The sequence below is a fragment of the Dermochelys coriacea genome, chromosome 7, assembly GCF_009764565.3.
Source record: "Dermochelys coriacea isolate rDerCor1 chromosome 7, rDerCor1.pri.v4, whole genome shotgun sequence".
In the NCBI taxonomy this organism is placed as follows: Eukaryota; Metazoa; Chordata; order Testudines; family Dermochelyidae; genus Dermochelys; species Dermochelys coriacea.
The window spans coordinates 97,337,115-97,363,118 of NC_050074.1; the positions used below are offsets into that span (position 1 = coordinate 97,337,115).

At 41.6% G+C, this 26,004-nt stretch overlaps 1 protein-coding gene across 1 annotated transcript in view; it reads right to left on the minus strand.

Annotated features, from left to right (window-relative positions):
• Positions 1-26,004, minus strand: part of ADGRA1 (adhesion G protein-coupled receptor A1) — a 474,014-nt gene that overhangs the window by 431,877 nt on the left and 16,133 nt on the right. The window lies entirely within an intron of this gene.

Sequence of the window (26,004 nt, forward strand, 5' to 3'; positions counted from 1 at the left end):
GAGATCAAGGTGATAGCACAAATTCATTTCTCAGTATGTAAAACAATATATAGGATTTTACTACCCATGCTAAAACATAACTATCTATCCACATTGATGAGAAACTTCTCTTTCTCATGCATTGTATCTAATGACACCAAATTGCTGTACCTTAGATGTGGTCTTGAATCAGTTAATCTCTCTCTATACAGTCAGTCCTTTTCCAGATTTTACTCTACTGCCACAAAGTTCATATTTTAACCCTTTCTGCATGGAACTTCCTTTTCCCTAACTCATACAAGCCTACAACCTTACCTCAGGCTCTCAAATGGTCTCAAATGTATTTGAATATTGTGGTTTCTTAGAGTTTCTCATGCATTTTAAGCTGCAATTTTTTCTCTGGTTATGCATGAAGAAGAGCGTCCAAAAACAGAATAATTGTGTTTGAGCTTTGGTTTTGCAAATCCAAACTAGTGGTGGTTCTGATCTGTTCCCTAATTTTTTTTTTGCATATTCCAAACATAGATTTTAGAGAGTAGATGATTTCAGATAATGATTTTGGGTGTGGTCCATTTCTAGTGGAAAATAGATCAGATGCTGAGAGTATCTTCTGAGGAAGGAAGATTTGAGAGAGGACAATGATCTGAAATTCAGAGCTGAGATGGTTTTTGAGCAAAGGCATAACAATTGATTCTTTCAGTGAAGCTGGCATCCTGCCATACTGCCAGGAGGCATTTGGGGGGGGAAAAAAAACAAACAAAACAAAAAAAAACACCTACTTTGGTGATAGCTCCTGAACTTCCTCACTGTCATTCATCACCCTAGAGGAGCATAATTCGACATGGAGCACACTCTTTGAGAAAAGACCAAGTCTGGTCAAAATCCAGTCAAAACAACAAAGCAATGAACTATAGTAGTACAGATAGAAACTTTCTGGAGTACATGCCTTATCAGTTTTCAAGACCTAGTATAACAAAATTCCATTATGGTGAGATAATACCGTATATTTCAAATATGGTTACTAGTTTCCTTTTTCCATGATGATATTCTAAGCGTGGTGTGGGGGAGGTAACCCATGTTTTTTAGTACTATCCCTACCTTTATTGCTTAATTAACCTTGAAATGCAGAATAGAAAAGGTAACGTAGAAATGTCAAACATTCAAGGACTATGTGCATGTGGGTTTAGCAACGACATCTTAAGGTTGCATGCAAGGTTCTAGAAAAAGTATAGGAAGAATTTGATCCCTGACCCCAGGGAGTAACCTCAACAATTCTAAGGTACTATAGCCCTCAAGAAGAAATTGTAAACTTTATTAGGGCAAAATTATAAACTTTGCATATGTTGACTTTAAAAAAAAGAAGCTGTCTATAGTTTTATTATAAAAGATTTAGATTATCTAAATTATGAGATGAGAGAAATGGAAGATACATTTTAAGCGCCAGGACTATTTATTAATATATACAAGTCACTATCAAATGTTATGTTATTTTGGATACTTTCAATAAATGCTCTTGCACTGGACCCAGACCTTAGCATCAGAAAAGGTAGTAGTTTTGGTTGAGTCTCCTAGGAAACCAGCAGATTAGGCCAAAAAGCAACAGCGTATTGGGTAGAATATTAGACTTATTAGGTTTGAGGATTGACTGATTTGGCCCAAATTTGGGATTTTTAACCCTGCTCTATTTTGCACTCCTGTTTATTGATGACTCATGAAAAATCAGTACTAGCCCGTGGACACTCTTGGTTTTAACTGTCTTCTGAAGCTCTACTTTACTTAGTTTTCTTTACTCTGTTTTACATGCAAATTTTGATATATCAAAGCACCTCTCAAATCAAGCAGTTCAATTAAAGCATATTATCCTACCAGTTAAACAAGAAAACAGCTGTTAAGCATATTTTCCAGTTATATGGGCTGCAAGCCTGTTTTAAGGTTTTGGAATTTCATTAATTCACCAGGCAAGTGTTTTTGGTTTAAAAAACAGGATTTATAGGTAAAACTCTCTATAGGGGAAACTCTTCTCCGTCTGACAAAATGAAAAACAAGGAAACAAACTTTTAAAAATGAACACACTTGGGATAACAATGATTCGAGGCTGTGGCAGAGTTGCTGTCCCAACATGGCCTGCAACAACTTTCCCTCAATGTCTTTTGGCCACCTCTGGCCAGAAGGCTGTCCTGACTCTACAGCCAGACTGCTTTGCTTCAGGGGCCACAAGGTCCATTACTAAAGTCCAACAGAAATGTAAAGAAAAACTTTCAGCATGGCTGGGCTCAGTTGACCATCTCTTCCTCACAAGTGTGCCTCATCTACCACAGTTTGTACTCTGTACCTTCAGAAATCCCACTGTCCAGGGGGCTGGCATGCTTCTCCCCTCACTCAGTGGTTCAGGCTGGTTACAGGTTCTCAGGGCCCCTGTATCCAGTCAGGAATCCTGCTCACCTCGAGTAGCCTGTCTGGTCTGCTTCTTCCTTCTCAGCCTCTCTCTCTGGAAAGCAGCCTGAGCACAGGGGAAACTTGCCATCTCCTCTTCTATGAGTCTTCACCCTTCAACCTAGCTCTTCGTGAGGAGAAAACCCAGCTCCCTCCATCGCTGGGTTTTATTTCTGGTATTCCTGACCCACCCTCCAGGTGCACACAGGCTGGGCAATTGGCATCTCAGGGTATGTCTACACAGGGATAAAAAAAATCTGTTTAGACGTTTGGGCTAAGGCTGAAGCCCAAGCTCTGGGACCTGCAGGGATGGAGGGTTCCAGAGCTCAGGCCCCAGCCCAACCTCTAGCCTATACACAGAAATTTTTAGCCTTGTGAACCCATGTCAGCTGACCCAGGCCAGCCGCGGCTGTGCTGTGGGTCTTTTATGCCTGTGTAGACATACTCTTAGGCCCATATTAACCCCTTCATGTTTTGTATGTGTGGAGGAAGCACCTCATCACAGAGGCTTTTAACTTCTATAAGAAGAGAGAATGGAAAGATTGAGACCTCAGTGTCAATGTGTAACTTCTATCACATGCCCACTTGCTTGTGCGCTCATTACACTCAACATTAGGAAAGGAACACTCAATGAAATGAGGTGGTTAATCACAAACAACCTAAAGTGAAAAGTAAAGGAAATAAAATCTTTAAAGGTGGCATGGATGTTACTTATAAAAACAATAAGACACTCAGATAGCAAGAGTACTGCTGAATCTAAGCAGAGCCAGAATGGCAAGAAGTAAACCAAGGTCTAAATGGAGAGGTTTGAAAGGCTATTTGAGCCAAACAGAAATCCTTCAAAATTTGGAAATCTTACCCCAGTGAAGCCAGTAAACAAGAAAATAAATTATGGATGCAATTAATAACAGGGGAACGTAGACGAGGCAAAATGGATTTGAAGAGCAAATGGCTAAAAGTGTTTAAAAACAAAAAAGATTATGTAAGTATACTAGAAGCATATTATCCCACATCTGCCTACTGTGGGGTTCTTACAACTTCATACAAAATTCTGCTGATGACTACTATCAGAGACAGGATATGGAACTAGATGGACCTGGGGTCAGATCGAGTCTGACAATTCCTATAGTCCTACATACACAATAATGAATCATACAGAGAAGGTAAACTGGGCACTTCTGTTCAGCCTTGTGAGAATATAAGAAGAGGACATTCTGTGAAACTCAACAAATTTAAAATTGATAAAAGGAAGGAAGGGTGTGTGGGTGTGTGTGTGTGTGTGTGTGTGTGTGTGTGTTTGCGTGTACACACACAAAATATGTTTAACATACAGAACTCACTGACAAAAAATATATATATATCAAGGAAAGCTGCTAGGTTTCTAAATTATTTTTTTTATTATTTTAAATCCTATCTGTATAATGAGAAAATCTGGTTACATAAGATCACCTTAAAAGGGATATAGGTCCTCATGCTTTAAGCTATAAACACTATATCCATTAATTGGTGGAGTTAGGAAGAACCTCTGAGTGCCGATTATTCCATAACTATCAACTAGTAGGTTCTTTACATCTTCCTTTTGAAATATCTGATATTGCTCATGGTCAGAATCAGGATACTGAAATAGATGGACCAGTCTTCTCCATTCCAGTGTGACAATTCCTTTGTTCAGTGTCCATTACCCAAAACTATCAGGAGTAAATTATAAACCAACCTTCAATAGTCTAATGTTCGTCAAATGCAAACCCACCCAACCCCGAAAAAACAAAAACAACCCAGTAACTCCTGAACACTGCAAAAAAAAGCAGTTAGCCTGTGCGCCTTAAGTTTATTTGTTAAACTGCTGAGGTTTTGCTTTTTTTTTTTTTTTTATTTTTTTTTTTAAAGTTTTTCTTTCCTGATTTATTTATAAACAGTTGTGTGCTGCTATTTTAATATAACCTGAGTTTAGGAAAAAATATTCAGGGTAATATTTATTTTTGTTTTTTGGCATGTTCAGGTTAGCTGCACATTTTGTTATTTTACTTTTTTCTTTCCATCCACTTCCCTTATGTCAGGAACCATAGCTTCCTGTAATGTGGTTTTCAGCTATTCTCTGAGGAAATTGAATTTCTAGATTCTAAAGCTGCCCATTTCAAGTTCAAGAGCTCTTCTTTCTTTATTAAAAGATTTCTGAAACTATATAGTTTAGAAATATTTTAATCAGCCTTCTAAACATTCTTTTTCTCTTTAAAAGCATAGAAAGAAAGCAGAAGGAATTTAAAGATAAAGGCACACTGTCTTGAAGCTTCATAATATCAACATAGGCATTAGGAATTTAAAAACATATTTTAGAAGGGAAAACACCCCTAAGAATTTAAAATACTTTATCTGGTTTACAGACTTAACATTCCAAAGAGGTATGGAAAATAACTTCTTTTTATTCTGAGCTTATGAAATTAATAGGAACTCTTGTTAACCCTCTCTGAGGAACAGAGTAAATTTTGTGAAGTACCAAGTTTTCTTTGAAAATATATTTCTGTATATTAAAATAAATAGTTAGTGTTACTTTAAAGTAAGAAATTATAATTTGTGTGTTTAAGTGATGATAAATATATATAAAATATGGGAACAACTTAGTTGTGATTGAGGGTAGTGTTTTTGGGTTGGCTTTTTACAGTTCAGTTTTTTTTCCTGAAATGATACAACTTAAATAATGTAAAAGGAACTTTCAAGCTAGCATTTGTCCTCATTTCATGAGTTTTATATATTTTGGATTAGTGCAAGTAATAAACTTTAGCTGTAGGCCTGGAGAAATATAAATAAAATAGTACATGTACTTTACATTCTCTAACAAGCTTGCTGGTTGCAGATTTAACATCACATTCTAGGAAATAAAATTAAATTTCTTACATCACTAAAGCTTGCAATAAAAATAACACATAGCTATAAAATGTTTTTGTAACTGATATTTAAAATGGGTGGCTGACTAGATAATAGTTACATAACAATTAATAGATGGGATGGAAGATCGTTTAGGTGATAGATCTAGAAGCAAAAAGCTCCATGACCTAATTTCCTATATACCTCAGGTATATTGTAATATAAAACAGTTACCATATGGTGGTGGTTCAGAGGAAGTGCAATCAAGCAGTTACAGTAGGGTACTTGGAGTAAGATCTCTTTAACTAAATTCCTTCCTCATTTGTGCAGGGCAAATACTCAAATTTTGTATAAATGAATTCAGTTTGGTCATTTTCACACCCATTTTGGTTTTAGTTTTACTCTCTCAAAGGCATGTTTTAAGACTGTACATATAAGTATTTGCATCTGAAGCAGTATTTTATATGGCATGCGATGCTATTTGGAACACTTCCTTTCCCCTCCCCGCCACCTCTCTGACTTGATAATGGGGTAGTATATGTAGAGCAGAGCCTGTGTTCTGCACCAAACCAAGATCTGGAGAAGCTGAGAAAGAAGGTAGTTGGGGGGGGAGCATGACATTCCCCTCTGGTGTTCTCTGTACCGGTGATCTGCTAGGCCACTCCAATCCTTGACTTTGGGAGGCAGCCTTACCCTGCTCTTCTGTGAGAGCCCCCACTCCTGGGCTGTTCACGCACAGCATCTGGCATATAAGCTGTTCCCAGCTACTTGCAAGCGAATGACACTAGCCAATATCTCCAGTCCCAGAAGCAACCCTAGGAACCTCCATCTTGCACTGTCCAGTTATGCCTGCTAGATGCTGCAAGCTTGTATAAATTCATCAATTTAACAAAGCAATTGATATGTACCAGGCTTGTTCTCCCAAGTGGAGTTTCTGACACACTGCAAACCAAATGCACTGCTTCAGGTAGAATAAACAAACAGATTTATTAACTAGAAAGATTGACTTATAATCACTTAAAATCTAAGTATAAAAAGTCAGATTTGGTCAAATGAAATAAAAGCAAAATGCATTCTAAGCTGATCTTAATACTTTCAATGTGCTTACAAACTTAGATGCTTCTCGCAACAGGCTGGCTCTTCAGCCAGGCTCTCCCCTTCGATCAGTGGTTCAGTCGCTTGATGGTAGTGGTGTCTGTAGATGTAGGCGGAAGAGAGAGCATGGTAAAATGTCTCTCCCTTTTATAATATCCTCTCTTTCTTTTTGGCTTTGCCTCCCTGCCCCTTCAGAATCAGGTGAACATTACCTCATCACAGTTCCAGACTGCCCAAAGGAAGGGGGTGACTCCCTCGAAGGTCTAAGATTCTTTTGTTGCTACCCAAGCCAGTGTCCATTGTTCCTGTGAGGCTGGGCTGGGTTTGTCCCATCCATGCCCTGATGAGGTGTGAACTGCCTCTCTGTTCTTGGAGAGTTTTTGCATGGGCTTGCTTTAAACCAGGGGCAGACAACCTGTACCTGAGAAGGAGCCAGAATTTACCAATGTGCATTGCCAAAGAGCCACAGTAATATGTCAGTAGCCCCTAATCAACTCCTTCCCCCTGCCCCTGGCTCCCAAGGCCTCCTACCCACCAGCAGCCCTCCTGATCAGTGCCTTCCTCTCTCCCCCCATACCTCCTGATCAGCTGTTTCATGGCATGCAGGAGGCTCGGGCGGGGGGAGGGGGGAAGAGGGAGGGTATGGCAGGCTCAGGGGAGGGGGCGGGAAGTGATGGAGTGGGAGCAGGGCCTGTGGCAGAGCCAGGGGTTGAGCAGTGAGCAACCCCCGACACATTGGAAAGTTGGCACCTGTAGCTCCAGCCCCGGAGTTGGTGCCTATACAAGGAGCCGCATATTAACTTCTGAAGAGATGTATGTGGCTCCGGAGCCACAGGTTGACCATCCCTGCTCTAAGACATGAGGATATATTTTCAGCCTCATGAAATTATAACCTATAACATCACTGTAACAACCATGCTCAGTGCATTTCGAGCCTTCTGAAGACACCCAACATGACAAACTTTGCATTGAATACCACACTAGCATTTTATAAAGATGAACATGAAGATGTAGGGCTTTCCCTCGAGGTACAGAGCATCACAGGGAGGCCTTACTCCCATGCTGAGCCAAATAAGACAAGTGCCATTCTGGTCTATTCTCTAAAGTCCCAGATTCATATACCCTCATTCACATTGGTTATTGTCACTAGTATTCTGACTCCCTTGAAAGGGACTACTTGTGACAGTTGCTGCTCACCAGTGTGAAAAAGGGGTTTATAACTTGGCCTTCTTGATCTCAATGGGACTACTTAGTCAGGTACTACTCAATCTGAGAGAGTGTGGCAGAATCAGACCTTAAATCACTTTCGTTCTAGACTCTAACTTCTATATATAGCTAAAAACTGGAATTTGTAGTATAAACATTGTACATAGAAACTATAAATATACAAAAAAGTAAACAGTTATCTATTTGAGACAAAGTCCTAAAATGAAACAAAACAATATGATACCGTACAATAGTGTTAGCACTTTCCCAAGTATCTGTCTCCTCCGTTTCTTTATACTCAGATGTGGAGTATTTCTAAAGGTTTCTATTACACGTGCAGTCATAAAATACTGTGGATGCTCAAATCTTAACTTCAGGATTCCATATTTTATATCTTGCTTTCCATTTTATAACATCACTATTTTATGAACAGATAGCATAAAGGAAATCCAGATATTTAAAGAAAATATAGTTATGCTTCCAATGGAACATAATTGGTTTAATGAACACTATTAAATAAATATTTTTTTTTTAAAGTTTGCCATGATTGTGGTAAGGAGTTTGATATTAGGAGCCATTTTCAGCTCTGGTTTAAACAGATGCATTCCTCCTGCTTTCACCAGGGTTAAAATTATCCATGTAGGTGCAAAGTGAACTCTTAACTTTAACAGTTTCTATATAATTATCACTAAATTCCAAAAATAGAAAGCTAATTTGCAGCTTAAGGGCATATGCTGAATGGTCCTTGAAAATGTAAATCTAATTTAAGATATCTTTTGAAATAACCAAGATTGCATCCTTCAGCTGCATATTTGTATCCCCCCATGCTTCATAGATCAGATGCAAGATTTATCTTTAACTTTTCTAAAGTGTGTTATGTGAGTTAAAGTGCCACATGATCATCATTTTAATACATCAGCAGCAGTGATAGAGACGGAAAGGCAGAATCAGGCTTCTGCATTTTGTAATGCATTCTCCCTGTACATGAGTTCAGTAAACCTGTTCAATTAAAGTGATTTTTAATTCATTCAGAGTCTATCTTTCTCTAAATAGAAGGAAGATGGCAGATCAGATTTTATATTCTATTTTAAGGCTGTTAAATTGTTACTATAGGCCTTTGTTAACCTCTCAGTTTATAGCTATAGCCACGGGTTGGTTTTATACATAATCTTTGATCTGCTGTTGAGGCCAATCTTCATCTATTTGGCAGTCCACTTCTCCCTCACGTACCTTAGCTGTGTGATAGGAAACCACCTATCACAAATGCATGTCCAAATCAGCTTTTTCCCCTTCCAATCTCTTAAATTTCATTTCTGCCTTGATGCCTACTGAACACTGGTGTCTGCCAATGGGAGGTGAGGAATTATGACTATAGCGAATCATGTCAAACTGTGCTTGTTTTACTATTTCGTCACCTGTCTCCATTCTCGCCCCTCAATAACCCCATCCTTCCTGCAATTTTTCTGTTTTATCCACTTGCTGGATTTCGCCATAAAACCAGATTACATAAATTCTTGTTGTCAGGAAATGCCTTCTTACTAAGCTTGCGTGCCTAGCACAATGGGACACTGATCCACGATGGTGGCATCAAGTCCCTATTGTAATACAAACAATACAAAACGATAAGGTGTTCTCACACCTGATTCAAACCAAAACTATATACTTAAGGTATGAACTGTATTCTATTAATATTAGTTTCAAAAGCCTGATGAACTTTCATTTCTGATTTGTATACCACCTGATTTTCAGTAAGATTATTCCCACAATTGAAAAATAGCATTTTTCTATGGTGGATAGTGGTTTCCAGAGGGCAGCTAACTCTGTATCGTGCTGCATTTGAAGTCAATGTGGTAGGCAGGAGAGACTACTGTACAGCTCAGTGGACTGGGTCTTGAGACCTTGGTTCAATTCCGAGCCCAGCCTCAGGCTTCCTGCGTGACCTTGAGCAAGACATTTAATCTACCCTGAGCTGAAGTTCGCCATCTGTAAAATGAGGTTAATGGTGTTTCCCTACCTCACAGGGATGATGCTATAAGGACAAAATCTATTAATTATCAGGTGCTCAGATAAAATAGTGGCGATGGGCATGTAAGTAACTACATAGACCAGGAGTGGCCAACCTGAGCCTGAGAAGGAGCCAGAATTTACCAATGAACATTGCCAAAGAGCCACAGTAATAAGTCAGCAGTCCCCCATCCACTACCCTTCTCCAGTGCCTCCTGCCCGTCGGAAGCGCCACCAATCAGTGCCTCCCCCTCCCTCCCCACACCTCCCACCCGCCGCAATCAGTTGTTTTATAGTGCGCAGGAGGCTCTGGTGGGGGGAGGGAGGAGCGATGGCATGGCAGGCTCAGGGAAAGGGGTGGGGACCTTGGGGAAAGGGGTGGAGCGGTGGCAGGACCTGGGTCAGAGCACGGGGCTGAGCAATGAGCACCCCACAGCACACTGGAAAGTTAGCATCTGTAGCTCCAACCTCGGAGTCGGCACCTATTCAAGGAACTGCATATTAACCTCTGAAGAGGTGCATGTGGCTCCGGAGCCACAGATTGGCCACCACTGCCATAGATTCTATACAGTGAGTGGCAAAACTCCCTTTGACTTCAATGGTGCAACAGCAAGGATGCAGTAAAGATCAGATCACATTTTCCTCCTGTTATCCGGTACGAAACTGTGGAAAAACCTGAGTGTCTCTGGATTAAGTTTAGAAGTGTGTGCAACAAGAGTGATGTCATGGTGGGAGTCTGCTATAGACCACCGGACCAGGGGGATGAGGTGGATGAGGCTTTCTTCCGGCAACTCACGGAAGCTACTAGATCGCATGCCCTGATTCTCATGGGTGACTTTAATTTTCCTGATATCTGCTGGGAGAGCAATACAGCGGTGCATAGACAATCCAGGAAGTTTTTGGAAAGCGTAGGGGACAATTTCCTGGTGCAAGTGCTAGGGGAGCCAACTAGGGGGAGCGCTTTTCTTGACCTGCTGCTCACAAACCGGGTAGAATTAGTGGGGGAAGCAAAAGTGGATGGGAATCTGGGAGGCAGTGACCATGAGTTGGTTGAGTTCAGGATCCTGACGCAGGGAAGAAAGGTAAGCAGCAGGATACGGACCCTGGACTTCAGGAAAGCAGACTTTGACTCCCTCAGGGAACAGATGGCCAGGATCCCCTGGGGGACTAACATGAAAGGGAAGGGAGTCCAGGAGAGCTGGCTGTATTTCAAGGAATCCCTGTTGAGGTTACAGGGACAAACCATCCCGATGAGTCGAAAGAATAGTAAATATGGCAGGCGACCAGCTTGGCTTAATGGTGAAATCCCAGCGGATCTTAAACATAAAAAAGAAGCTTACAAGAAGTGGAAGCTTGGACATATGACCAGGGAAGAGTATAAAAATATTGCTCGGGCATGTAGGAAAGATATCAGGAGGGCCAAATCGCACCTGGAGCTGCAGCTAGCAAGAGATGTCAAGAGTAACAAGAAGGGTTTCTTCAGGTATGTTGGCAACAAGAAGAAAGCCAAGGAAAGTGTGGGCCCCTTACTGAATGAGGGAGGCAAGCTAGTGACAGAGGATGTGGAAAAAGCTAATGTACTCAATGCTTTTTTTGCCTCTGTTTTCACTAACAAGGTCAGCTCCCAGACTGCTGTGCTGGGCAACACAAAATGGGGAAGAGATGGCCAGCCCTCTGTAGAGATAGAGGTGGTTAGGGACTATTTAGAAAAGCTGGACGTGCACAAGTCCATGGGGCCGGACGAATTGCATCCGAGAGTGCTGAAGGAATTGGCGGCTGTGATTGCAGAGCCCTTGGCCATTATCTTTGAAAACTCGTGGCGAACGGGGGAAGTCCCGGATGACTGGAAAAAGGCTAATGTAGTGCCCATCTTTAAAAAAGGGAAGAAGGAGGATCCTGGGAACTACAGGCCGGTCAGCCTCACCTCAGTCCCTGGAAAAATCATGGAGCAGGTCCTCAAAGAATCAATCCTGAAGCACTTAGAGGAGAGGAAAGTGATCAGGAACAGTCAGCATGGATTCACCAAGGGAAGGTCATGCCTGACTAATCTAATCGCCTTTTATGATGAGATTACTGGTTCTGTGGATGAAGGGAAAGCAGTGGATGTATTGTTTCTTGACTTTAGCAAAGCTTTTGACACGGTCTCCCACAGCATTCTTGTCAGCAAGTTAAGGAAGTATGGGCTGGATGAATGCACTATAAGGTGGGTAGAAAGCTGGCTAGATTGTCGGGCTCAACGGGTAGTGATCAATGGCTCCATGTCTAGTTGGCAGCCGGTGTCAAGTGGAGTGCCCCAGGGGTCGGTCCTGGGGCCCGTTTTGTTCAATATCTTCATAAATGATCTGGAGGATGGTGTGGATTGCACTCTCAGCAAATTTGCGGATGATACTAAACTGGGAGGAGTGGTAGATACGCTGGAGGGGAGGGATAGGATACAGAAGGACCTAGACAAATTGGAGGATTGGGCCAAAAGAAATCTAATGAGGTTCAATAAGGATAAATGCAGGGTCCTGCACTTAGGATGGAAGAATCCAATGCACCGCTACAGACTAGGGACCGAATGGCTCGGCAGCAGTTCTGCGGAAAAGGACCTAGGGGTGACAGTGGACGAGAAGCTGGATATGAGTCAGCAGTGTGCCCTTGTTGCCAAGAAGGCCAATGGCATTTTGGGTTGTATAAGTAGGGGCATAGCGAGCAGATCGAGGGACGTGATCGTTCCCCTCTATTCGACACTGGTGAGGCCTCATCTGGAGTACTGTGTCCAGTTTTGGGCCCCACACTACAGGAAGGATGTGGATAAATTGGAAAGAGTACAACGAAGGGCAACGAAAATGATTAGGGGTCTAGAGCACATGACTTATGAGGAGAGGCTGAGGGAGCTGGGATTGTTTAGTCTGCAGAAGAGAAGAATGAGAGGGGATTTGATAGCTGCTTTCAACTACCTGAAAGGGGGTTTCAAAGAGGATGGCTCTAGACTGTTCTCAATGGTAGCAGATGACAGAACGAGGAGTAATGGTCTCAAGTTGCAATGGGGGAGGTTTAGATTGGATATTAGGAAAAACTTTTTCACTAAGAGGGTGGTGAAACACTGGAATGCGTTACCTAGGGAGGTGGTAGAATCTCCTTCCTTAGAGGTTTTTAAGGTCAGGCTTGACAAAGCCCTAGCTGGGATGATTTAACTGGGACTTGGTCCTGCTTTGAGCAGGGGGTTGGACTAGATGACCTTCTGGGGTCCCTTCCAACCCTGATATTCTATGATTCTATGATCCCTCCACCCACACTATTTCATTAGTTTTTTTGATGAATGACAAAAAACAGCTAGTTTGAAGCTTAAAAACTATGTGATTAAAACAACTTTCCAATTTTCCCCAGACCCAATTAACATTGGGCCAAATTCTGCATTGTGTGGGGAAAGGAAGATGAACGTTCTGTGCTGATTCGTGTCCTGTGCATTCTCAATGGCTTCTGTGGGATTGCCCTGTGTGCATGTAAATCATTGGAATGTTTGGTCCAAAGAATGCCAGCATGATTATATTGTCTGTCCTTTTTGCATTTCATCAGACAATTTAATTTTTCTGTAATCTTAATGTTCTCTTCCCAGCTGCAAGAACTTGCTTGGATGACAAGCTCAATATGTGGACAACCAGCTAAATGTGAGTCAACGGCGTAACATTGTTGCAAAAAAAAAAAAAAAAAAAAAAAAAAAAAAAAAAAAAAAAAAAGCGTGCGACTGTCATTCTGGGATGTATTAGCAGGAGTTTATAAGGAGGCAGGAGAAGTAATTCTTCCACTTAACTCTGCACTGATACAGCCTCAGCTGGAGTGTTGTGTCCAGTTCTGGGGCCACATTTCAAGAAAGATGTGGACAAACTGGAGAAAGTCCAGAGGAGAGCAACAAAAATGATGAAAGGTCTAGAAAACATGAACTATGAGAGAAGATTCTAAAAAATGGGTTTGTTTAGTCTGGAAAAGTGAAGACTGAATGGGGACATAATAGTTTTCAGGTATATAAAAGGTTGTTACAGTTAAGAGGGAGAAAAATTGTTCTTGTTAACATCGGAGGATAGGACAAGACGCAATGAGCTTAAATTGCAGAGAGATTTAAGTTGGACATTAGGAAAAACTTCCTAGCTGTCAGGGTTATTAATCACTCGAATAAATTGCCTACGGAGGTTGTAGAATCTCCATCACTGGAGATTTTTAAGAGCAGGTTAGACAAACCCCTGTCATGGATGGTCTATATCAGCGTTTCTCAAACTGGGGACTACAGACCCCCAGGGGTTCCTGAGGGTACTCCAGGGGGCCTGCAGGCCCCGCTGATTAACTGCTCCCCTCTCCTTCCCTCAACTCCTCCTGCTCCCTCCCAGCAGCTCCTTCATGCCGGGGAACAGTTCCTCGGTATGAAGGAGGCACTGGAAGGAATGGGGACAGTCCGCACCGCTCCCGGAAGTGGCCAGCACGTCCCTGCAGTTTGGGCGGTGGGGCAGGAGGTCTCTGTGCACTGCCCCCAGCCAAGCGCTGACTCTGCAGCTCCTATTGGCCGGGAACCGTGGCCAATGGGAGCTGCAGGTGCGGTGCCTGAGGGCAGGAGCAGCGCACTGAGGCACTCTGGCCCCCCGCCTAGGAGTCGCTGACAGAGATGTGCCGATCGCTTTTGGGAGCTGCCCGAGGTAAGTGCTGCTCCACTCAGCCCTTCCCACACCCAAACATCCTCCTGTACCCCTCACCTCCTCCCACATCCCAGCCCTGAGCCTCCTCCAGCACCCAAATTCCCTCTTGCACCCCAAACTCCCTTCCAGAGCCTGCACCTCCTCCTGCCCTGGTGAAAGTGAGTGAAGGTGGGGGAGAGCGAGCAACGGAGGGAGGGGGAATGGAGTGCATGGGGGCGTGGCCTTGGGGAACAGGGCAGGGGCATGGTCTCAGGAAGGAGTTGGGGCAAGGGCTGAGCAGGGGGGCTTGGCAATCCCTGAAAATTTTTAAATCAAAATGGGGGTCCTCAGGTTGCTAAAGTTTGAGAATCCTTGGTCTAGATAATACCTAGTCCTGCCTTGAGTGCAGGGGACTGGAATAGAAAACCTCTTGAGGTCCCTTCAAATTTCAAATAAGTGTGCAGCATAGGACAATATAATGTTTAATCATTATTATATAGGAATCAGACACATCCTGTAGTTTAATTGAAGAATTCTTTACCAGTGTCCATGAAACTATTTGTGTCATTCAGAGTTTGTTTATCCAGACAAATAATTATTATGGTAGAATCTAAACAAAAACACTTACTTTTGTGAGCTTTAATCACCAACTAAATTTGTGATGTCAGGTTTTATTTTTCATTGTGGAACTTCCTCTGAATGACAAAATGCAGATGAGTTTCCTACCCATAAAGCCAACGAAGGTAGCAGGTGCTGAAACAATTTGTATAGTGGGGATGCTGAGAGCCACTGAACCAAAACTAAAGGAGTACTTGTGGCACCTTAGAGACTAACAAATTTATTAGATCATAAGCTTTCGTGAGCTACAGCTCACTTCATTGGATGCACTTGGTGGAAAAAAGTTTTTTCCACCAAATGCATCCGTTGAAGTGAGCTGTAGCTCACGAAAGCTTATGCTCTAATAAATTTGTTAGTCTCTAAGGTGCCACAAGTACTCCTTTTCTTTTTGCGAATACAGACTAACACGGCTGCTACTCTGAAACCTGAACCAAAACTGTAAACCCTGTATATGATGGAAACCACTTCCAGCCAAGGAGTGCTGCTGCACCCCAAGTACCCTTAGTTTCAGCACCTATGATGAAGGCTAAACGACCGTTTGACATCATACAATTTTGTTCTTCTAGAGCAAGGACTACTCGTGTTATGGTTCTACAATGTGTATTAGAGGACAACTGAACACTAAGACACTGGCTGTTCTCTCCTCCTTTGTTTTCACTAATTGCTTTCGGTCCATGAGTTCAAACCTGGGTTTTCAATGCCCAGGGAACAGGATGACAAGTTAACACTAACACAGAAAGTTACTTGAGCTAGCCATATTATTGAATTAGAATAATAATAATGTATATGGACCAATATTCAGGTAATTTCTTGAAATACAGTACTATAAAATTGTTCATTAGTAATACCCATGTACAGTTGGATATAACAAAACAACTGAAGAATGATATTGTGAAAAAATATGAACGTCTTCATTGCAGTGACTTAAAAGCCCAAATGATCTTTGCTTGCCATTAGGTAATGATTAGATTAACGCAAAGTAATATGAACTGTGTTATTGCAAACCTTACCACTACAATGAGGTTATTCAAAAATTTACTTCAGTTTATAAATAATTGATCTGAAAAAGTACCATCTGGGAAATGTATATTAACAGTTTATTACTTATTCTTTCCACACGAAGATTTACAGCACTTCAAAAAAAAAATCTCTTGGCTGTATTGAATTTCAGATTACATCATAGCAGCTGTTTACTAGAATTAAAAACATCTTGTACACTTGTCAGATTAGTGATTTTCTGTGCGTCTTTAGAATCTGTGCTCTCTGTTTCTGAGCTAAGTAAATCCAAGCCATAGTTAGTACTACAACAATCTCCATAGGCAAGTCTCAAAATAAAACTCCTCAGAAGAACATATCCTGAGGTTCTCACTGTGGCCTTGATGGCTGCCTCCTGCAAAAAAAAAAACCTGTGATTGCAGGACACTATGAGGCTGTCCTCCCAGTTTTCACTAGTTTTTCCAATTGGGAAGGTGGGAGAGGATATTTCATTCTCAGACCCTGTGGATTCCAGGACCATCCACACAAATGCCTTGTACATGCTTGGATTGCTGTCTTCCCCATCCTAGCGCTGAGAGTCCAGCTCTGCTGCCTCTGGGATCCTGCCCTAAAAGAGCATTTGCCCAGTTTTCAGTAGGTGCCCATCAGTTTTTCCATTAAGGCCCATATGACTGTGCACGTGTCCCCCAGGCCTGGCTCTCCCTCTCTCACCTCTGGCATCCCTCCCCTAGCAAAAGATTCATCTCTTCAGAAGTGCTCCTGTGGGGCCAGAGGAGGGAGTGCTACAAAGGTGACCAACATCATCCTTGCTTGTTCCATGCAGGATCTAGTTGATATACAGGGAGGGTCCTCACTACATTACTAATATTGGTTGGGGGATGGGGGAGAAGTCTTCCTGTTCAGGCAAATTTCCACTCAATATCAGGATGTCAAGATCTGGTCCATTATACATTTTATACTGTGTTCATACTGCAGCAAAAAGTGTGAGGGAAAGCAAGCAGTACTGCCAAGCTTAAGGGTCCAAAAATCATAAGTCTGCTCTGCTAAAAGGAGATCTTCAATTTTTTTTTAAAATGGGTTCTTATTTGCCTTCTAGTTTTAAAATCAATAGCGTATAGCGAGGTCACATTTTCAAGTCTTTTCTCCACAATGGTGAGGGGTAGGAACTTTCTTTTTTAAAAAGCTGAACCTCACAGTCACTAGAGTCCAGGAGCTAGAGATTTAAGGAAAATATTGAGAGAGACTTACAATCAGATCATGAGAGTTGGCAACACTGAATCAAGTTGCATCTCTTTGAGTCAGGTTTTTTTTTTTTTAGGTTACTGGGTTGAAAGGAAATTTTTTGCATTAAACAGAAAATAATGTTGCTGTAGGTGAATACCCTATGTGTTTAGCTTGAGCTTGGTTTATATAAAAAAAAAACATTGCTGTAGGAATACATGTTCATATTTTCCAAACATAGAAGGCTTTGAAGTGGTCAAGGATTCTTATACAGTTCACCATAGATGTTAAAAATTAGTAAAAGCAAATTCATGTACAAGTGAGGTATTTGATTAATTAAGGCATCTAGGTAAACCCCATATATAATTTTCTGTTCTTGTACCTATTTAATATCACTGATTTTGTCAGTTTGCGTGTGCACTGGAGCAACTCCTTGTATCTAGTTATAATTGGTTCAACATTGTTTGAGGCTTTTGAAGAATTTCTAACAGGACAATTTTAATTTGTATGGGCACAGTCTTAAATTTTAATCTCAATGGAACATTTTTCCCCCAACAATATCTCTTATAAAATTAGTTATCCATTTACTAATTAACAAAAAAGCTGAAGATAACTGTTTTCAGGTGTTCTTGCTTTCACTTTTCATCAGAATTGCATACAGTTACTGAGATTAAATTATGTAGATCATTAGCCTACTTTGTGGATGAAGTCTCTTTAGTATTTTTTTCCTTAATATTTTAAACAGTTGTTGCAGCATTTGTTTTGCTTGGTTAAAACACTTATTATTTGAGGTAGCACCCATGATCTATTAGGCATTTTGGATTCACTTTAAGAGACACACCCTGCTCTGAAGAACTCATCATTTAAAGACAGCCCAACAAGTAGACAACAGTTAGAGGAGGGAGACCAACAAATTGGGAATAATTTAATCTGTTGGCTAGATTCATCGTAGGAAGCACATCAGAAGTAGGTGTTTAAGAGAAATCTCCCATTAAACTAAACTTTAGGGAGAATTATCCCATTTTCCATCTATTAACCATGACAGTGTCCCTTTAGCTGTGAAAGCTCACTAGTGCATAGGTACACAACATACTGGGCATATGCTGTAATTGTACTGGATGCAGTAATTCTATACTGTGGTACCATTACTTCCTAGCCCTAGGTAGGAGCACCTGAAAATAAAGGATTATCTTCTGGAAGGGATTTGGCAGTCTATGACAGAATTGCTGATCTCAGTCCAGCTTATAATAGAAGGCCATCTAAAACATTATCTTAATTAGCAACGATGATCATTCCCAGCTTCCAAGATACTAATATCTAGAAGTCCAATAACATCTGTTAACTTTAAGAGGACAGAATAAAGTGCCTGAGCATTTGAACCTGCTGAGGGAAGTCTTATGCATCTATTCAGCTAGCTATTTGTTATGCTGCAGGAACATGACCTCTTTTTGTAAAGGGTTCATTCAGATGGGTTGTAGTGATATCAATAGCCATGTTTTATATTCCTCCTTTGGCACTGTGTAAACTTTCTTGATAGCACTTTGGAGATGGGATGAGTTTGAGGCCTGTTTCTGGGAAGGAACCTGTTGACATTGACCCAGCTGGATCTTAATCTTCTTTTGCTAGTACACCAACAAATTTTCTTTAGATATTCTTGGCCCACACTTGTTATATTCTGTTTCTTCAGTTGAAATGCTGAGGTTAATGAATGGTCCCTTACAATATGTGCTAACTACTTCTTGTAAACAATCTTGTATTTTGCTGCGATGCTGGAAATACCTTTCCCAGACCTGAAGAAGAGCTCTGTGAGCCTTGAAAGCTTGTCTCTCTAACCAACAGAAGTTGGTCCAATAAAAGATATTACCTCACCCATCTTGTCTCTTTCTGGTTATTTTAGAAAAGTTCTAAATACCACTAAAGTAAAGAACTGGGAGACATTTGGCATAACTGAACTTCATTTAGTAGAGCTTCAGGACGTGATTCCCTAGAAAGTCTTTATAATTCCTTGTGGATATTATTGTCAGAGTTCATTATCGTTAAAGCAATGCAACAAATTACAGTAACCATGCATTTAAGTGTTTTAGGAGGTATTTGACAGGAATTTAAATGGTAAAGTAATGCTTAATAGTCATGGAATACATGAAAGGTGATTGAATGGATTGACCATTGTCTTTGTTTCCTGCACATTAGCCAAAATATGAATCAAACATTCTCAAGCTAGAAAGAAACCTTTGGGCGGGAAGTAGGGTCAAGTGGTAGGTACTTTGTATTAATTATATAAATAGCTGAACAGTGGTGTTGAAAGCATAGTTTCTAAGGTTGCAGATATTGCTAAAATGGAACGAACATCAAATACTGAACAACATAGCCTCAGAAAGATCATTTAACTATCTGAACTGATAGATGGCAAATGCAGTTAGAAATAGTTCTTTTTTCCTTTTCCTCAAAATCTGTCTTGGCAGTAATATTGGGGACTAGATGGATTTAGTGATAGACTCAACTGCCTGTTAATAGAGCTGGTCCCTCCAGAGTTGAAGCATGTTGCCGTGGGGGAAAACTTACATTGCTATAGTATGTAGTGTGTTTGGATTGTGGAGAAACAGTGGACTTGGAAAGTATCTGTCTCTCTTTTTTTAACCTAAATTCACTCAGGAGCCAGACCCAAGTTCTAGGTAGCACTAAAGTAAGTGGGCTGGGTGTCCTCTCTTCCCCTCACTACCTTCTGCATCTGCATTGTCATGAGAGTCTAATAAGAATGTGAATAGTTGTAATGAAGTTAGAGTGCCTTTTTCTTGGCTCAGAGCCAAATCCTGGCCATGCTGACTATATTAGTGATCAAGAGCAGGGGTTCTCAACCTTTTTCTGTCTGAGGCCCCCAACATGTTATAATAACTCAATGGCCCAGCTGTGCCACAACCACTGTTTTTCTGCATATAAAAGCCAGGGCTGGCATTAGGAGGTAGCAAGCAGGGCAATTGCTAAGGGCCCCATGCCACAGGGGGGACTACAAAGCTAAGTTGCTCAAGCTTCGGCTTCAGCCCAGGGTGGCAGGGCTCAGGGACCCAGGCTTCAGCTCTATGCAGGGGAGCTTTGGCTTTCTTCCTTGGGCCCCAGCAAATCTAATGCCAGCCCTGCTTGGCAGCCCCCCTGAAACCTACTCACGGCCCCCCACAGTGGGCCCTGGACCCCTGGTTGAGAACCACTGATCAAGAGCATCTCTGAGGATTTGACTTTAGACTTCTTGTATGATCTGTTCTGCAAAGTTGCAGTTTATTAAATCAACCATCTTTTCTTTTGCAAAAAGTACACTTGTGAGAACAAATTATTATTATTCCAAGTGTTTCTATGATAAAAATGTTCTGATACAAAGTAATAGTGTATTTATTATGGTTTCTCATTTGAATATGTATCTTACGGAAAAGTGTAGTTATCTTACCTATCCATCAACTATCTTTACATTTACATGTTAATTTCCTGAATACTGGCTGTAATTTCTTTTAAATGGTTAGTGTTTCTTTAACAAGCAATAATTTGTGATCAGAATTCATAATTTCTTCAACTGATTTCAAATTCCTCAGTATATTTGGACTAGTACAAATAAATAGCTGTGCTCAATGGGAACCAAACCTGGCCCAGAGAGCTACACCTATTCTTTATCCCTAGAAACCATAAATGGCCTTTTTGGAACAAGCGGAGCATAATTGTTTTCTACCCTCCTATCCCTACCCTTCCAGTCATGAAGAAATATGATAAGGAATCTCTCCACTGTCAAGCTTCCTGCAATTCTCTTTGGTTACCCAGAAAAGACCAAGGAAATGCAACAAAAACCAAACCAAAACATTGATAAGCTGCACACCACATGACTGTCTAGCCTGTGTTTCAGCAAGAGCATCCAAACTATAGGCAATTTGCTCAAAACCACCACCATATTGGGAGATAACTTTGGGGGTGGGAGGTTGGAATCTCTTTGGATCAGTTTGGGTTTGCCTTTTACTGGTATCAAGCCTTTACTGAATGACAGTACAAACAACAAAGCAACTTTCCATTCAAAGGTAGGTGGTATAACTTAGGAAAAAAGGGGCACTGGACATGTGACTGTCATTTTGCAGAACTACCTGGTACAGAATTTATGACTTCTTCATGCAATTGTGCATGACAAAAGTTAGGACACACTAACATGTTGCACCAAATTATTGATAAGCCCTGGAGGAAAAAACTAATTCCAGGAGAGTTATTGATTAACAACACATTGATTCTTAATGTTAAAACCAGTTCCATTTTAATTTCATTCAAAGCTTTTAAAAATATATTTATAAAATAACAGCACCCTTATAAACAGAAGCCCTAGCTATAGGATATCTTTAAGAAAGATATCCCGTCTTGATTTAAAGACTTCAAGCAATGAAGCATCCACCACCACCTTTGGAAAGTTATACCAGTGGTTAATTACACTTACTGTTAAAAATGTCCATCTTATTAAATGGTAAATTTTCAGAATAGAGAGGGATAACTAGTGGTGTTCCCCAACGGTCTGTCCTAGGACCAATCCTATTCAACTTATTCAAAAATTATCTGGAGAAAGGGGTAAACAGTGAGGTGGCAAAGTTTGCAGATGATACTAAACTGCTCAAGATAGTTAAGATCAAAGCAGACTGTGAAGAACTTCAAAAAGATCTCACAAAATTAAGTGATTTGCCATTTTGTTGCCCAATGCATCTGCCTCAGTGATAAACATTTGTTCCATTTTTTAAAAACATACTGTGTATGAAATACATCACCACCTTCTGAATCAGTTTGGTTCTAACTAAACCTTTTTCTGCCTGCATACAAATATGATGCCCATTTGGAGGGTTTTTTAAAGGAAAAAAAACACAATAATGGTTCAGAGAGCTCCTTGGCCAATACTTATAATTGGGTGCAAGTTATCAGGTACTTCTTTATCCTTAACCAAGATTTTCTTTTTTAACCCAAAGAAGGGTTCTTTTGGGATTGCAGAAATTGGAGGAGGGGGGGCATCTAATCAGGCAATTCCCAATTATTCACATTCTGTGTTTACATTTTTCCTTCTACTCACTTTTACTCAAGATTGTTTTTCAGCTTTGGGAAAAGGGCCTTTTTAAAGTATCAAGTACATATCACTAATCAGAAATATTTTGTTGGCACATAAATAAAATTAGGTTATGATTATTAGCATCTAAAGCAAGTCGGTGATCAATTCATCTTTATGAGGCAGAATAAGGTCTAATATGGAACAACACTGAGTTGGTTGCAATACTTTTGGAAGTTAACCCTTGAAAGCCAAAGTTTGGCTGGGCATGCCCTTACATTCATCCCTAAACTCAAGGCTGCCAAGCCCTGTTCCACAACACCAAGTTAAGGACACAAGCCATCAGGCTGATTGCTTATGCATTCCAATGAAGAAGTGACCAAGGTACACAGCGAGCCCCGTCACAGACAAACATCCAACAGTCCCTAATGATGGCTTATCTGCAGGAATAGTTAGTCTACCTTCCATTCAGCCACATCAATATGGGCCAGTAGCAACAGGGGAGAAAACTAGAGCCCTCTCCTACACCTAAGCACAGGAAAAGACTGGTACTTGGTAGCTAACCTGCTCAGAGCAACAGATCTTTATAGTCTGAGCATCTGTTTAGCTAGGCTCCCCGGACACAAAAGCAACATGGAGAGGCTAATTGAGTCAAAAAAGGAAAAAGTACTTTGCATGTGTGCATTTTATACCTGGTTGAAAAACCTTAAAGCCATACAGTATATGGAAGTTTTCAGTGATTCTTTCCCACACTCTCTCCCATCCCCCAGTCAAAAGTTGAATTTTTGGATGAAAATATTTAGTCAAACTCAAAACTGAGAATTTCTTTAGCTATTTCCCCCTCATGCATTGTGGCTTAAAGGAGCAGTGACCCAAATCCAACAGGTGGAATAGGATCTATTACCACCAGCATATACCAAAGGCAGCCTAGGAGTCGTGAACTTATGTATCTGCAGAAAGGGAAAGCTGAAACTTAACCCTGGTGACCCAGATACAGGTAGTGACATGACCACTATCCCACAACCTCTCTTTTTAAGCAAGTGACCAACATCCACCCCATTAACAATGCCTTATCTGTAGAAGCAAAACAAGGCCCTGTTCTCCATTGCTTTTGTATCTTGTGTGGCCATTTACACCTGTACATAGCGAGAAGTCCCCCTTTTTTGCTAGGTGCTGTACAATTCTGATGTGGTAGCTTTTACACCCATTGTGCACCTACTTTTCACAAGTGCAAATGACTACATAATACAGTGAAGAATTGGACTCACAATGTTTATGAACAACTAGAACTGGTTCTCAGATTGAGGCAGGCAGAGGGGAGTAAGAACAAAAGGAAAACCCATATAGCCCCATATCAATCACCAGGAAATCAGATCAACTTGACTAAATCACCAGATCAACCAATAGGGAGGGTGGCTTTTTGTTTTTATTTTTATTACAGTAGTGCCTAGAAGCCTCATTCAGGACTGGAACTCTCTTCTGCTAGGTGCTGAACAAAACACATAGCAAGTGAGCCTGCATCCTGAAAAGCTTTCAGTTCAGCTCCCTGGTAACCAATCAGAAAGGAGATTTGCAGCAGAATTCCTGCTGCAGCTCACCCTTCGCCCAAGAAAGGTATTGGACAAGTTCAACAGGCGATGTTGTTTCCTTTCTCTTATTTGTCCTTTGCCATGCACATCCCTACTGAATTATCTCAAGCGACCAATAAATGATTGATTAGAGATCATATCTAAAGTTTTTAACTAGTTTATAACCACCAAGTCAGAGGTGTCTATTTTTACCAAACACACTCCTTCAAATCTTGGTTTTGAATATTTCAATGTGCTATTGTCATATTTCTATGCATAACTATTTAAAAGTGACTAAATTTCATCTACATTTTTCCTATACTCCACGTAAGCAGACCATTCAACTCATTTTTGCCAGAACTCTTCGAATATAACAGTTCAGCCTCTATGCATTATGTTATATCCATATATCACTGACTATAACAGAGGAGCAAAAACTCAAACGTGTGGAAGCAGAGTTTGAAGCAACTATCTTTATAACAAATGTGTTGTTCTACCCTGCAAATTGACAGTGTAGAAATGGCACAGTTTTGTTTAAACCCGCTTCCTGTGTGCTTTCAGAATTAGATATACTCACTTAAGTTATAAGACGTTTTTAATGCTTTTCTCTCAGTTTAGCTAAGATTTATTCTGGTCTTTCTTGTATATCAATAAATAGAATAGCTTACTCTGGTTTCTCCCAAAATCTCATCAGCTAACCTTGTTTTGTAGTTTAACAACAACAATTAATTGGATCATAACAACAAGTAGTAAAAAAAGTTACGCTAGCCCAGTGAGTTAGTCCCTTGTTTATAAGCTATCTTCTTACCGTACGGGCAATGTCCCTCCAGTGGCACATGACCAAGATTCCTCACCAAATTTGATCTGCTGGTTTAAACATTAACTTTCCCAGTCCAGGCCAGGTAATGACGGGGAGTGCGATGTGAACACTGATCCTGGTGTAAGGGGACTGTTGCCCCCTTACTAACATTCAGTGGGGGTGTTTTAGTTGGCTAGCTCCCAGTACTAAAAGGGGAAGGGTCTATGGGAAAACAGGACCCTGAGACTGATAGTCCCCAGGAACAATGTGGAGAGGCAAATGCTCTAGGTCAGCCTGATTGACAGGGCAAGCAGGCTAATCAGGGAGTCAGGAGGCCAGGGAGGTCCCATCCATGTGAGCTGGATTTGCCTGGGTCAGACAGAGTGGGGCCAAGCTAAGGAGAAAGCAGGGGCCCAAGCTAAGCTGGGGAGGAGAGTTGTGCCAGATCCAGAGGGACCAGAAAAGCAGCCCAGAGAGAGCAGACTTGCCCTGGGAGCAGAGCTGCAGCAACCAGAGCCAGAGGGGCCAGAGAAGCAGCCCAGGGAGCTGGAGGCAGCAGCAGCACAGAGACAGAATGGTGGAGTTGGGGCTGGAGCAGTCCGGAGCTGGGTGCGGTGAGCAGCTGGGGAGATCGAGGGGAACCCTGGGCAGCGAGTCCAGCACAGGGAGACGCCTCAGCCAAGAGGCTCTGCAGGCCAGGCTTGGATCATAACCCCGACAGGGCAGGGGCAACACTGGGAAGAAGGGTCCTACCACTTAGAGCCTGAGAGCCTGTGGCCACCACCAGAGCAAGTGTCCAACCCACAGCATCCCCGCAGCAAAGCCAGGGCCTGAGAAGAAGGCCTAGGACTTACAAGGAACAGACTGTGAACTGCCCAGACGTTCCAGAGACACTGTTTGTGATGTTCCCTGCCACAGAGCGGATTGATGCGTTTCCTTTAACCTTTCCCATTATTCCTTATTCTTTTTAAAATTAATTGTTGATTAAATAACTTGCATTTGCTTTAACTTGTATGTAATGGCCAGTGGGTCAGAGAAGTGCCCAGTGCAGAGAGAGTACCCCAGAGTGGGCACACCCTAGCCCCTGTCCTAGGTGACCACAGTAGGGTTAGGAGTCGAGCCCCCCAGGAATCCTGGGCCCAGCCTTGTTGGGGTTAGGAGGACTCTGCCAGACAGGAGAGTGGAAGGGAGTCCTCAAGGGCAGGGAGGCCATTGGGTAAAGGAAGTGGGAGCAAGGACTCAGATCCTTTCGTTAGCCCACTTCACCAGGGTAGTGCAGAAGCCAGGAAAGTTCCCCACAATAGCAGGACTATTCCCCCGCTTACACTGGGTTCAATCTGCAACCCAGCTCTAGTTGCAAAAACTTCCAATGCTAAGTCCTTTGAACTCTGCCAGCCGAGAACACTCCCGACTGTAGAAGGTACCATAACAAAACACAGACGTCACAGTTCTTAAAGCTCCATATACCACATTCAGCACATTCCAAGCAGGATCAGTAACTATGCAAACCCACTGAAGGCAATTCAG